At 37.4% G+C, this 14,442-nt stretch overlaps 1 protein-coding gene across 13 annotated transcripts in view; it reads left to right on the forward strand.

The window, feature by feature from the left end:
• The first annotated feature begins 1,868 nt into the window (after nucleotides 1–1,868).
• The window catches only part of CSNK1G3 (casein kinase 1 gamma 3), a 100,913-nt gene continuing 88,339 nt past the window's right edge, over nucleotides 1,869–14,442 (forward strand). For all 13 annotated transcript variants that reach the window (XM_069492598.1, XM_069492603.1, XM_069492602.1 and 10 more), the window contains exon 1: nucleotides 1,869–2,256. The gene's annotated coding sequence lies outside the window, so the exon portion shown is untranslated. The remainder of the gene's footprint in view (nucleotides 2,257–14,442) is intronic.

Below are 14,442 nucleotides of genomic sequence, written 5' to 3' on the forward strand. Positions count from 1 at the left end.
GCAAGAGTGAGACCCGGTCTCTACCAAAAATAGAAAGAAATTATATGGACAACTAAAAATATATATAAAAAAATTAGCCAGGCATGGTGGCACATGTCTGTAGACCCAGCTACTCGGGAGGCTGAGGCAGGAGGATTGCTTGAGCCCAGGAGTTTGAGGTTGCTGTGAGCTAGGCTGACGCCACGGCACTCTAGCCCAGGCAACAGAGTGAGACTCTGTCTCAAAAAAAAAAAAAGACTTAGAGGGGTTGGTATTTTTTATCTAAACTGAGTTTTTTTTTGAGGCAGAAAGTATAAAATGTTGAGGACAATATTTAGAGTTTCTTGTGTTGCAGATATTTCTCTTCCATTTAGTGAGATAGGGTTAACTTTGTTTCTTGTCTAGTATTGACTGGGTTTTGGGATAGATCAGAAATTTTGAGATTATGTCATCTGACTAGGCAAGATATTCACAAGTCTAAGCACGCACGCATAAGTCTTAGCTACTTTTGAGTCTCTTCTAGAATGATTGGTGCGGCAAGCTCAAAGGAGTGCTCTTATCACTGTTCTTCTAAGACTGGTGGTGATGCCATTCATCAACTTTCAGTTTGGGGAAGAGCATGAAAAGAGAGGGAGAGAAGTCACTCTTGTATTACAAAACAAAAATAGCATTTGTCCACTCCTCTGAAGGTAACACATTAGCCCTACCATCAGTCTGTCAAGGTAGGGAGGAAAATGCAATAAATCCTCAATTATTATGAAGTACATTTGTTTCACTGGAGTCTTTTCTTAAGTTTTGAGTGAGAGACAGAAAGAGGTAGAGATAGAGATATACCAGTTTCTTGATACAGGAAGTATATCAAGAATATAAAACTGTTTGATAAAATGAACATTTTTAAACATAGCACCAAGCTGTGATTTTTCTTCATGCACACCTTAATGCCCAAGTTTTGAAAGGACTTTAGACATAAGTGATATTAAAAATAACAATTAAAAAATTATAGTTTCAGAGTCCTATACATTGCCTTCATGATAGATCAAGCTCCAGAGAGATCTTCCAAAATCACTTATCTCTATCCTAGTTAACCAGTTGCAAGAGGGAGAGAGGAACAAATGTAATCTTCTGCCCTTTCTATCTGGGCAGAGTGTACTGGAAAGTGGAGCCAGAAAACATCGATTCCAGTTTGTGTTCTACAACTTCATGACCGTGAGTGATGTTCAGCTTCTTGGAACTTCAGGAATTTCATTTGAAAAACTGAGATAATATCTACCACACTATATAGTTTAGAAGATTACTTGAGCTCACAAACGAAGTTCTTCATGGACAGCAAATGAGATGCAAATATGAGCCACAATTCATATTTCTAAGCAGTTGACTCCCTGATATTACACTGGAGTTAGAGGGCAGTGAGGGCATGTCAACCCAGTGATGTCATCCCTTTAGGCCAGGCCCTAAGAGTTTTGGAACCTGAGGGCCGTGCTGGGCGCACCAGGGAAAGGCACCCTGACTTGGTACAATGGCACTCTTAACGCTCTTTGCTCGTTCCATTCTTAGTAGCTCTCCTAATCCACGGGGGCATTTTCCTCCAGTTCTCTCCGTAGACCTTGTTAAGTCTCTTCTTCCACGGCCTCCTCTAGAGAAACACTCCTATCCACAAAACCTCCTCACTCTCCCTCACGCACTGCTGGGACGAAGGTGGGGAGGGGGCGTGGTTTGACTTTTATAGGCTTTGCCAGCCAATGAGCGAGCTGCCTCTCTTCCGGTCGGCGATCCGACCAATCCGAGCAGGTCGGTGTAATCTTCGGCTCCACTCGGCTCTTTTCGCTGATGCGGGCGGCTAGGGGGCCGCCGCCACTAGAGAGACGCTTTCCTTTTCTATTTTTTTTCCGTGTGTTCACTTCCGGGTCCGGCGTCGATCCGGATGCCCGAGGCAGAAGGATGTTTGACCTCCGGATAAGTGAGGCACCGCTGTGCATTCATTCCCGGCTGCATCGGTGGCGAAAGCAGCGGCTCGGGCGGCGACTCTCCGGCCAGCGGCGGCGGTAGGAGGCACCGGCACTATTGCGGGGACGGAGTCCGAGCAGAGCTGTGTTACCTCCCTCGCTCATTCCTTTCCCCCTACCTCGCTCACTCCCTCCTTGCGTGGCTCGCTTTCCTCCTCCGGCCGCCGGCGCGTGTGAGGTGCCGCCGCCGCTGCCCCCGTCGCCTCTGACTGACGGACCTGGGGGCGCCGCCCGCGCCCAGACCGACCCCGCCGCTCGCGACCGCGCCTCGGAGGTAAAGCCCCCTGCGCGTCTGTGCTCGGCCGGCCGGCCGGCCCCGGCCTGGCGGCAGCCTGAGCGCGATCGCGGCTCCCTCCCTCCGGGTGGGGCGGGGTGGGCTGGGGTCCCGGGCTGGGTGCGGTGGGGTGGGGTGCGGCGGGGGCGGCGCCGCGGGCGGCGGTCTCGGAGGAAAGGTGGGCGAGGACCCGGGCGGGCGGCTCGGAGGCGCGGGCCGGAGGGGGCCGCGGTCGGGAGGTAGAGGGCGCGGAGGGCTCGGGGGGCAGGAGGGGGCCGCGGGCGGCGGGCCGGGCTGGGTGCAAAAGTTGCCCGAGTGGTGCGGCGCGAATGGGAACGGGAAGGAGGTGGGCGAGCTGGGCAAAGGCGGGGGCTGCTTTTAGGAGGGATTTTGAGGTGGAGAGTGCAGCCCACTGCGCTCCTTGATTGTGTCTAGACAATTACCTTTGGAGTAGGGGCTTGGGCAGGAAGGAGGCATGGATCTGCTGCTGGAAGGAGGTGACTGGGGCCAGCATTCAGTTCAGGAATAAACTTCCCGTTGGATTGTTTGTTTTAATGGGGGGGGGGGGCGCACAGGGATATATACTTATTATATTTGATAGAGCTTTGACTTAGCTCAAAACTTAACCAAATCATTAGGTAAGGGTAACAAAATTACTCTGAGGGTTACTGTTACGGTGCTGGTTTGTTTATCCCACATGCAGGGGAAGTGACACACAGAAGTGTCGGTTCTCTTGGTCCACAGCCCCCACATTTCTTTTCAGCAGGATGGTGATGGAGATGTGTGTGGTCCTGGGGTTAGATAGGCTTGTGGCATGTCATTCCAGTTTCTCCCACCTCATGTTGAGGCAAGGAGGAAAAGTTCAGGTGGGAGAGAGAGAGTCTGTGTGGGAGAAAGCTACTGTTGCTACACTGTGAATTTGTTTCAACTCTGTTGTGTTGAATACTCTCAGTCTGGTCAGTCAGTGGCCCCTTTTAAACCTTCTGTTAGAACACTGCTTTAAATTAGAAAACTAAGCCCACTTATTTTTAATAAATTAACAAAATAAGTCATTATTTCTTTTACTTTTGCAATTACTTCTTCTGATACGAATGATGTTTGACCACAGATAGTAAGAGATGTTGAACTAACTATATCTAAGATGGGCTAGATTTTAAAATTAAAAATATCTACTTTTTGAAGTTCTGTATGTTTCTTTGAAGAATATTGGCTTTCCCCACAAATAAATTTGGAGAAAAATATTGCAAAAATTAAATATTTTAGAATTACAAAGGTGTGACACCACTTTAGGAAACCATTTTCCACCAAAAAATCAGATCCTTGTGACATTATTTTTTTCTTTCTTTACTTTTCTTTTCTTTTTTCTGAGATGTGCTTAGTGTGTTTTGTAATTATTTCCAAACTTTGCTCTAGCTATACCCCGAGTGTAGATAAATTATCTTCATATTTTGTATACATTAGCCTTTATAGTTGTACAAAAGATGAAAATTATATTTATAGGCATTGGAAGAAAGATGTTATCAAGTACATTATATGACTTTGGCATAGATTCTTAGCAGAATGTATAGACACTTTTGCTTTAAGTTAGGTTGCATTTCTGGATATGTATCAAGTAGTAGTTGTTCTTAGAATGGGGGACAGAAAGGTTAATTTTAATGTTGATATTTATGAGAGTTTTGGGGGGCAATCTTGAGAAATGATTATCTTTACTGAGGATTTATTGTACTCACCTCTCTGCCAGTCATCAGCTTAAAATTAATGCAATATGTAATTACTGACATTTTCATTTTTAGATTTGCAAGTGTTAATATATTAACAAAATCTTCAATACTTGAAAGGCATTTATTGCTTCCTTCAAAATAAAGGACTGGAATTAGAATCAAAGAATAGTTTAATTCAACCTGGACCTTTACTATGTGATGAGAATGGAACAGTGAATAGAATATGAAAATGAATGAGACCCAGTATTTGCCTTCAAGGGAAAAGCAGACATGCACAAAAATAATTCGGTACAAGATTCCTGTGGGTTTTATTAGAGGTTCATGGAAGCATGGGGTGTGTTTGTGAAAGATATTAATTTTTGACTGGAGAATTATGAATGAGTGTAGAGCTGGTAACACTCCATCTGGGTCTTAAAATATTTTAATAGGCAAATTAGAGGATGTAGGGGGGTGATAGTTTTCTAGGTAAAGGGAACAGCCTGAGCACAGGCATGTGGTTTGGTGTTATAGGGCATGTTGACCTGGACATAAGGCTGCTGTGCCAGGAGGTCTTTGTGGGAGAGGAAGCTATGAAAGTAGGTGGAGATCAGGCCATGAAGTCCAGAATGTGTAGTATTTAACAATGAGTCAGTCAGTTTGAGATGTGAAGGTCCGAGTTTATATAGATTCTATGCTGATAATAGGTAGGCAAATAAGGATAGTAAGTTTAAGGAAACAGATTATAACAAAATAGTTTGCTATCGTTTGTGCTACTAGAGGAAAGCAGAAAAGTATATAATCCAAACCAGTTTATACATGGCTTTGTTATATATCTTTACTTGTATTTAAATATGGGTATGTCTGGTAATCTGGTCATTGGTTATACATAAAATAAAGCCAGACTGTAAAAATGTAACTCAGGAAGAAATTGGAAGCTCTCCAGTTACTTCTGTGTGTCCCCTCTGGTCCATCCTGTAATCGCCTCCATGCTGAGAATAGATTTATTCTGGTATAGTTTATTGGTTTAGATTTTTTTCAGAATGGGATAAGTGGTTATTCAGTTTTAAAGGTCTTCCCAAAAGGATGTATTATATCACACTAAATAGAGGGAATGCTGAAATATTAAATAACAAAATATAGATCATTGGATAGTTTATATTATTGTTAATAGGTGAGATTTGCTATGGATAAGGTGAAATGTAAAGAATTTGTACATGTAGGGAGCTGACTGTAACAGTGGAATGATAAAATGTGAAACTTCCACAGTTCCAGACAAATATATGTGAGGTTTGCAATCATTTTAAATATTAGATGACCCTAAAATAATCTAACTTCAAACTTAATCATTATTTGGAGTACTTAGAAAAATATCACCCTCGCAACACCAGTTTTTAAATGCATGTAGAATCATGTTACAGGGAAGATTGAGGTTGTTTGATTTTTTTTTTTTTAAACTAATTATTTCCCTCTTAGCATTGAAAAAGGACTTACATTGTAAGTAAATTTTTGTTACCTTGAACCTCCCAATAACAATACCTGCTTTGTATGGAGGCCATAAATGGTACTGTTAAGATTACTTACTCTATGAGTTAGATGGTGTAATTTCCATTTTGAGACCAGAAAGCAATAACCTGTGAAAGATAAATCTTGGAAGTAGCAGAATGCATATTTGAATCAGATTTTTTTCTGCCTTCAAAGTCTTACACCACCAATGATCTGTTTCCATCTTCTTCCTTTTTGTCTTTTCTTAAGCAGTTAGCATTTAGTGGGATTAACTGATATTGGTATGTGTCTGAGTGTTGGTTCTTCAAGATGTAATTTCTTTGGAAGTGGCAGTTTTGAGGTATCTGTCTTTCTCTAATTGTAGGGATTCTATATTCTTAATATGTAGAAATCAAGTGTGTATTATCCATTAATGTGAAGTGACTTCTGAAGTACTCAGAAAATATAGAATGAGAGATATACATGTGGGGATAGATAACTTTTAGAAACACAGTGGAGTTTGCTGTTAGACATATTTTTTTCTAGCTCCCTTATCAAAGCTGAGATTTAGAAACTGTAAATATTTGGGGTTCCCTTCTATTATGAATCTTAAGGAAAGTGCATACTGATTTGTTCTTAGATCATAATAAGTGATTGGTTATGTTTTCTCCTGCCACTTCCCACCTACCGTCTTAGTTATAAGAAAGAATTCTTTAATACTGAACTGGAAATGTTTATATATTTGGGAAATAAGACATACTTTGGGGGTCATTTTCTCTTCTAATGATATATTGCATAGTTATAATTTAATTTAATGAAAGTTATGGCTAAATCATGTCCACATTTTTCATAGCTTTCAATGGAATTAGGTAAAATCTCATATTCTTTTTCTTAAACGCAAATATTTAATGCTTTTTTTCCTCTAGTGTAGTAATGTCAGATTTAAGCTGTACTCAAGTTTGTTTCATTTGGTTAGATGACTTTGTGTTACTTGGAACTGTTTTCTTTAACTGATAACTATATTTGGAAAAAAGAAAAAAAAAAAAGGAAAAGAAGGGAGTTACTCTGCCATTATATTTTTCATCAAAATCGAGAAAGTTTATATAAAGCGGCAAGTACTATGTGATTGCCTAGAACATAGTAGATACTGTGTGAATCTTCTTTCCGTTATTTCAGAAGTTGCTTACATATATGAATTGTTGGGGGATTGATTGGTGGGCAGATAAGCAAAGACTCTTGGGAACACCCTTTTACAGGAGACTCTCTTAACTGACTGACCTCTGCTTAACCCATTCATGAGAATAAATGATGGTCTTCACTCTCTGTAGGATTTACTGACTGATGCCCACGTTAAATTGAGTGGCAGTAGACTACTCTCTAGTTTACTCTTGAACTTTTTATTCCCACCAGTTATTACAGACTTACTGAGAATTGTTTGTGTTTGTACCTAACAAACGTTAATGGCAGTTGCACTTGACATTGTAATTACATAGTTTAATGAAACATTATTCAGTGAAGTCTGAAGGCAAAAAGGTGTTTGTATGAGAACCAGTTGGCTGCTTTGAAAATAGGTCAGTAGCCAAAATCAATTACAGTTGAAATAGGTGAGGGTGAAATAATTTTAAATGATTAGGAAAAAAAAAAACCCTAATAATCTAAAAAGATTCTGCAGTAAAATTGCTTTTCCAGTGTTTGTTAAATGTGTTTCCATAATTAAGAAACAGAAACTGGAAATCAGGTGATGTACAATGGGTGTGGTTTTTGCAAGAAAAATAAAATATTAGGTCATTAAATATGAAATGTCCAATTTTGAATCAAAAGTGTAGTTTATTGTATCTCAAACAAGAAGCAGTACAATTAATCAAAGTATGCACCTAAACTATCGACATAGTTTTGCCATCTTAATGGTAGCTTGCTTATGCCAACAGTGAAGAAGCCTGGAGAATGAGTGGCCATGAAATCACAGAAGGCGTTTTCTACAGCTTGTTGAGAATTGAACATTTTTCCTTGCAAGAAGTGGTCCACAGTCTGGAAGAAATGGTAGTCAGTTGGTGCAAGGTCTAGTGAATATTGTGGATGCCAGAGAGTTTCCAGGTCCAGCCTTTGTAGTTTGAGCAGTGTCGTTTGTGTGACACATGGTTGAGCGTTGTCTTGCAAGAGAATTGGCCTGTCTCTATTGACCAATGTCAGCTGCTTAATCACAACCAACTTCATTTCGTCTAACTGGTTGCAGTAGACATTGCTGTAATTGATGGACCAGATTTCATGAAGCTGTGGTGTGTAATACCAGTGCTGGACCACCAAACAGACATTAGCTTTTTTTTGATGAATATTCGGTTTTGGACTGTGTTTCAGCACTTTGTCTTTATCCAACCATTGTGCCACATGCTTGCAATTGTCAAAAAGAATCCATTTTTCATCACACGTGACAATACAGTGTAGAAATGGTTTGCCTTTATGTCATGACAGCAAAGAAAAGTGAGCTTGGAGATGATTTCTCTTCTAATGCTCATTTAATTCATGAGGTACTTATCTATCCAACTTCTTTACCTTGCTGCTTTGTTTCAAATGGTCCAATATTGTTGGAATAGTAACATCAAACCTTGCTACTAATTCACCCATAGCTTGAGATGGATTCACTTCACTACAGCTTTCAGCTCATCATGATCCATCTTGGTCTCAGGTTGCCCATGTGGCTCGTTTTCAAAATTAAAATCACCAAAACAGAACTTCTCAAACCATGGGTGTACTGTGCATTCATTAGCCACATCCCTCCCAAACATGTCTTGATATTTCAAGCTGTCTGCGCTGCATTGGTTCCATAACGGAACTCATATTCGAAAATAACACAAATTTTTGACTTATCCATGGTTTCACAAAAATTGCTCTAAAAAAATGTGAAAGATAATCACAAGCCAAAATGTGCATTTGAAAGAATGAGGATGTACCTTCACAATAAAAATTAAAAAAGAAGTGTCTAAATGAATTGTCAGAGATATCAACTGTCAAACTTAGTACTTAAGGAAATTGGACATTTCATACTTAACCTAATAGACCATTCATCAGTAGACTCTTACTTGAAGAAAATGCCTTGGCCCTATATTATAAAATTGTTTTATGAATGCACATTTTTATGTTTTAGTTGCAATAAAATATTTAGGGTTCACAGATTTTTTAAAAACAATTTTGTTTTTAAGCTAACTTAAGAACTGTTGGTTAATATGTTGAAGAGGGTGTCTGCTTATAAAATATCATCTTTCCTAGTTTACACTACCTCTTAGAGATTTATTTAATATTATAGCATCCTCTTAAAAAAAAGAAAAAGGATTCTGGTATTTCTGAACCTATGAGAGATTCATTCCTTAGAGTGAATTGTTTGATTATTTAGTCTATTGTTATCATATATTTTCCAATACGGTCCCTGATCTGATTTCATATGCTACTTTTCAGCTTTTATATAGCATCAGGGTTGAGGAGGAGCCTTCTTATACTTCTAACATCTCCTCAACCCGAGTAGGGGCTGCTGGGTTGAGTTGGTAGAGTTTGTTCTTTGGAAGAGGAAATGTGACACCACTGATGTGTACCAGGAGAACTTGAGCTTGGTGCAAAGCATGCTGGTCTAACAGCTAGTAATAGTGACCCTCCTGTCTTGCCTAGCTCAGCCCAAATGGGAAGTTCTCCCAAGGAGAACTTCTGGCTGAAGGAGCAGGAGGTTCAGGTTGGGAAAGGAGAGGTTTATAAGGTATGTTTATCTCGGTGTCAACCCCATTACAGTGGCCGAAATGCAGTAGATAACTGAAATGAAACATTGAAGTATGGGAGTAATGTGGGTGGCCCCAAGCTAGTACTTCAGAACTCTGGTTTGCCTATTCTTCTTGGCTCTGCGTCCTATATGTGTTGGATTCATCCTAAGGCTGGTAGGAAGATCATATCTAGAAGTGCATATGCCAGAGGAAGGAGTGGAACATTTTCTTCCTTCTCTGCCCTTTTTTTTTTAGGTGTTTTTTTTTTTTTTTTTTTTTTTTGTGCAAAAGCAAAGGAAGTCTTTTGCACAAGCCTACTAGCATGCTTTTCCCTTCATATTTTATTGACCAGAGTTAAGTCACACATGCTTCGTAACCTATTATGACAAGGGGAGTAAGTTTATCATTGTTGGTCTCTTCTGAATCAGCAGATACCTCCTGTAATTGGTGATGGGGTCACATTTTACAGAGTTACATGGTAGAGGGAGGATATTTTTTAAAAAATTGTGGGACGGGAGATTATGGGGGAAATGGATGTTAGAGAGAGAATCAATAGTGACCACTCTATGTACTTGTTTTGAGAATGAAAATAAATAATACATATGAATGCACTTTGAACTTTAAAGTGTTGCACAAATGTAATGGACGAAATACTAGAAAGCTGCTTCCATGTTGCTGTCTTAAATATGCTCAGGTCTTCATATCAGGAGCTAAAAACACTGCTTTCTTTTTAAATTTACTAATTTTGAGTCAATAAAATAGATGATCTAAGTTGAAAGATTATAATTTTTTTCCTGTGAAGCTCATAAAGCTATTTTAATTTTAAATTAAAATTTTGTTCCCATAAACTTGCTTAATTTTTTTTTTTTTGAGTTGCTGCCCTCCCTCTTCACCAAGATACTGCCCACATCTTTGATCTCATTGGATTACTTTGTTCTTCCCACCTAGGGGTGAATAAGTACATTAAAGAAATGGACTTTGTTGGTCAGAAGAAAGGTTTATTTTGAATGATGGAATCCCTGTGAAATAGGAGGAGGGGATGATTTTTACTTATTTTGAGAGCAGCAAAGAAGATGGTGGGGGAATGGGAAGACAGAGTGAATTACAGGATTTTAGAATTGAAATGAATCATAAGAAGGTTGAGTGAATGAAATGCTCAAGTCACACACATGATCAGTAGAACTTTCATGTCCTAATTACTAGTGTAGTGCTCTTTCTGACCAAGAAGTGGGAGGCCATAAAAGTAATCTTGTCTACTTTGAAGTTTTTCTCAGGACCATGGGCTACTACTGTAAATCAGTGAGCCAGTCACTTTTAATACAGATATCTGTGTTCTCAGGCCTTGGAAAAATTTAGCCAGAGGTGTTTTTTTGTTTTGTTTTTTGTTTTAAATAAAACAAGCAGACAATTTTTTTCATCTGCCCTTAAGCAGTCAATAACATACACACACAGAATAATCCCAAAGCTGGCCTGCTTAAATGAAAATAGAAAAGCAGAATGAGTGTTTGGAGCAGCTTATCATTTTTATTTTCAAGCAAATTATCTTAAACATTTCTCTACCTTCAGTATATATAAAGGAAAAGAATATATATGTGCTTATACGTAGATACACAAATACATGTGTGAGTGGTTATAAATATACAGAATAAATCCATCCATCTTTTGGAAGAATATGTTAATGATAGTTATTTATAAATGGTGAAATTTAGGATGATTTTTCTTTTTATACTTTACATTTCTCTATATTTGGATTTTCAGCTACAACTATGCATTATATTTACTATCAGAAAAAATAGTAAATTTTTTTTTAAGGAAAGAAAATAGAATCTTGGTGTTTTTCACCAGCTTAAATTTTAACATATACTTTGCTTTCATTGTATATTACCTTGAATAAAGTGTGCTTTGAATGCATTGATGCTTTGCAGTTTTATTTTGAAATGTATTTATTAAAAATTATTTGTTACAAAGTTTTAAGTTGAAATTGGTACAAGTGTACTTTATAAAAATAGTGGACTTATGAATATTTTTAAGTTATTGTGTTATCTATTTTTTTTAACTTGCTTGATTTTGACTTCAGGTACTATGCTAGGCAGTGTATTAGAATGTGGTATATTGGTGTTAAAATTATATTCAGAATTTCCTTTAGTAAAAAAGGAAGTGAAAAGGTTTTTTTTTCCCTTACACCCAGACTGTGTCATGTTTATTTTTCTATTTCTGTGAAATACTTATATTTTATGTTCTACAATGAATACTTTCAAGTGGTGGGCATATATATTAGGTAATGTAATAGGGAGAGAAGAGATAAAATTCATGGTATTCCACTAGTCTTAAGGTGTGCAAATATATGGCTGCAAGACTTTTGCAATAAAATCTTAATTTGGGGAAAAAAATAACCTTGTATTGTTTTGAAGTTGAAACTAGTAGGTATCAGTAGTAGGCAACATTTTAAAAACTGGTATTTGTAGATGGATTTTTTTACAAAATGTTATTTTATTTTCTACATTTATTTTAGGGAATCTGATAATATGATTCCCCTTACCTAAAAAATGTAAATCTTAAAGATGTGGAGTCTTGTGATACCAGTTTTCATTACAAACATGGCACTTACTGAGTTCTTTTTCTGTCATTTGAATATCAGGATATATTAAGGCTAATATATCTTTGTATAATTGAGATTCTATTCTGCAAATGTTTGTAGTTAATAAAATATCAAAATGTAATTAGGTTTTTAAAATCATTCTTTTGAGTATTTTTTGATTATTGAAAGTTGATAACTGGAATGTGTGTTGTATGTTTGTGTATTATTGTGTGCTTTGCAATTTGTCTTAATATCCTACTAATGAAGGTTGTTTTTTGAGAACTGAAAAAGAAATCCTGAGCATTTGGGAATGAGAATATCAAATAAGCTAAAAATGAATTTTACTATAGTAATGGACTTGTTTAAGAACTTCCAGTTGAAAATTAGTAATTTTGTTTTCCTGTAACAGAGTCAATGAGAGAAGAAAAATGGACAATTTTAAAGATAGCCCTTGGAGTCCTTGCTATAGGATTGGGAATGCTAACACTTACTAATAGAAGAGAGAAGTTTGTGGAGGAAGCAGCTTATACCAGTGGTTCTTAGCCCAACTTCACATTAACATTTTTTTGGAGCTTAAAAAAAAAAGATGTTCTGATCCTACCCATGCTAATTTATATTTGAATCTAGTGATAGGGCTAGGGCATTGATATATTTTATGATTTCTACAGGCTATTCCAGTGTGCTGCAGGGTTGAAAATGACTAATTTCTCCTTCCCTTTACACATATCTCTTTTTTAAAAAAAGACATCCTTTTATTTTAATGTGTTTTTTTAAAATTAAGGATGAAAGTGTGAGGGTGACTGAAGAAATGCATAGAAAATATTAGTAAGAGGATCAGGTTAAATAAGAGACTTTTTTTCACAGTGTCATACAATTATTACTCAGTACTGGTTCCAGGACTCCCCACGGATACAAAAAATCCACAGGTGTTGAAGTCCCTGATATAAAATGGCATATTATTTGCATATAATCTATGCACGTCTTCCCATATACTTTAGATCATTTTTAGATTACTTATAATACCTAATACAATAAGTGCTATGTAAGTAGTTGTTATGCTGTATTGTTTAGGGAATAGTGACAAGAAAAAAGAAGCACCTGTACGTGTTCAGTATGGATGCTTCCCACCCCACCCCCAAATATTTTTGATCCGTGGTTGGTTGAATCCATGGGTGTGGAAACCACACATATGGATGGTTGACTATACTTAGTATCTTTAGTGAGGCCACTATATTCATTGCTCATTAACAATTTTTGATAAGTGTAGTCCCAAAGTGAGAGGATTCCTAAAGCTTGGAAAGTTTGTTAAAAGGAAATTTGTCAACAATAAATTAAGGCATCAATTCAGATGTTCCTGGAAATTTTAGGAGACCTAAGTGATATCTTTAAAGTTAGTATAAATTATAAGAAGGCAAGAAGTGTTGCTAATCAAAAGTTGTTCATTTTAGGTTATATTTATCATATTTACAATATCATTGGGTTGTATTTTTCATGGAACATCAGGATAGAAGGGGCCTTAATGGTTACCTAGTCTAACTGCACTTCTGCTTTTTTTTTTTTTTTTGCACTTCTGCTTTACTCTCTTTTATACCATTGTGACAAGGAACTGTCTCTGGTTTTCCCCTCAGTGGAAATATTTTACTTTAGTCATAGTGTATTTAGTTTATAGTATATTGTCTATGTTGTGTATAGTCAGTAAATGTCTACACATAAATGCACTATGATAATAGGGTTTTATAGGGTTATTGTATCTTGATATTTATGACAAATTGGGTCCTTTTTGTTACTCATTTGATGTTTGTTTCTGAGTCAGGAACACCATTAACAGTTACAGCATTTTTCCTGTGAAAAAATGGGAGCAAGCCATTTTAGGATTAGTTCAATATGTTCAATTCAACTCAATGAACATTTTTCTGCATGGTGGCAAAATTGGATTTGATAGTTCTATAAATTGCAAAGCTTAGATTTCTGAAAACTGCCCTGACAAGAGGATCCATGATAGAGAAATTTAACACTGGTTAGGGTTTAGAGGACATGTTATGTGTGAACCAACAGGAGACTTTTAGAATTATTCTGGGTTCACCAAAATACCACAATAACATTCAGTTCATGAAAAGAGATTATGGTTACTATTCTGTGGGACTACAGTTTCTTATCAACAGTTCTAACATCCACAATTCTCTGAAAACCAAAACTTTTTTTGTATGTTTGACACAAATTGATTTTTTCACAAAATCTGTTCTGAACTATTGTCTTTATTTCATGTATTGATAGGTTTCACTGCAGAAATACTGTAGCAAATGTTTGATTACAGTGTGCTGCCCCAGACTTCTCTGTGCCATTCCAACCTTCTCCGTGGTGTTACAAATTATGTGGTGTATACACTGTCACCCATCAAAAATCCCCAGACATTCTGAATTCCAAGACATGTTTGACTGCAAGAATTTTAGAAAAGAAACTGTGGACCTGCATTAATTTGCATCTACCGCTTAATAGAAACTACTTACTATCTTCTCTGAGATGGGGTTTCAGTAAGATGCTAGTAAATTTCTTTTGCTTTTTTTTACTTGTAAATACATAACCTGCCAAGAAGCATTTTATTTTAATCAGTGTTAGTTTCTTTTAAAGTTGTTGAAAGCTTTTCTGGTTTTTGACACTAAGTTATTAACCTTGGTCCTGTGGG

Source organism: Eulemur rufifrons, chromosome 17 (assembly GCF_041146395.1).
Source record: "Eulemur rufifrons isolate Redbay chromosome 17, OSU_ERuf_1, whole genome shotgun sequence".
Taxonomy (NCBI): Eukaryota; Metazoa; Chordata; class Mammalia; order Primates; family Lemuridae; genus Eulemur; species Eulemur rufifrons.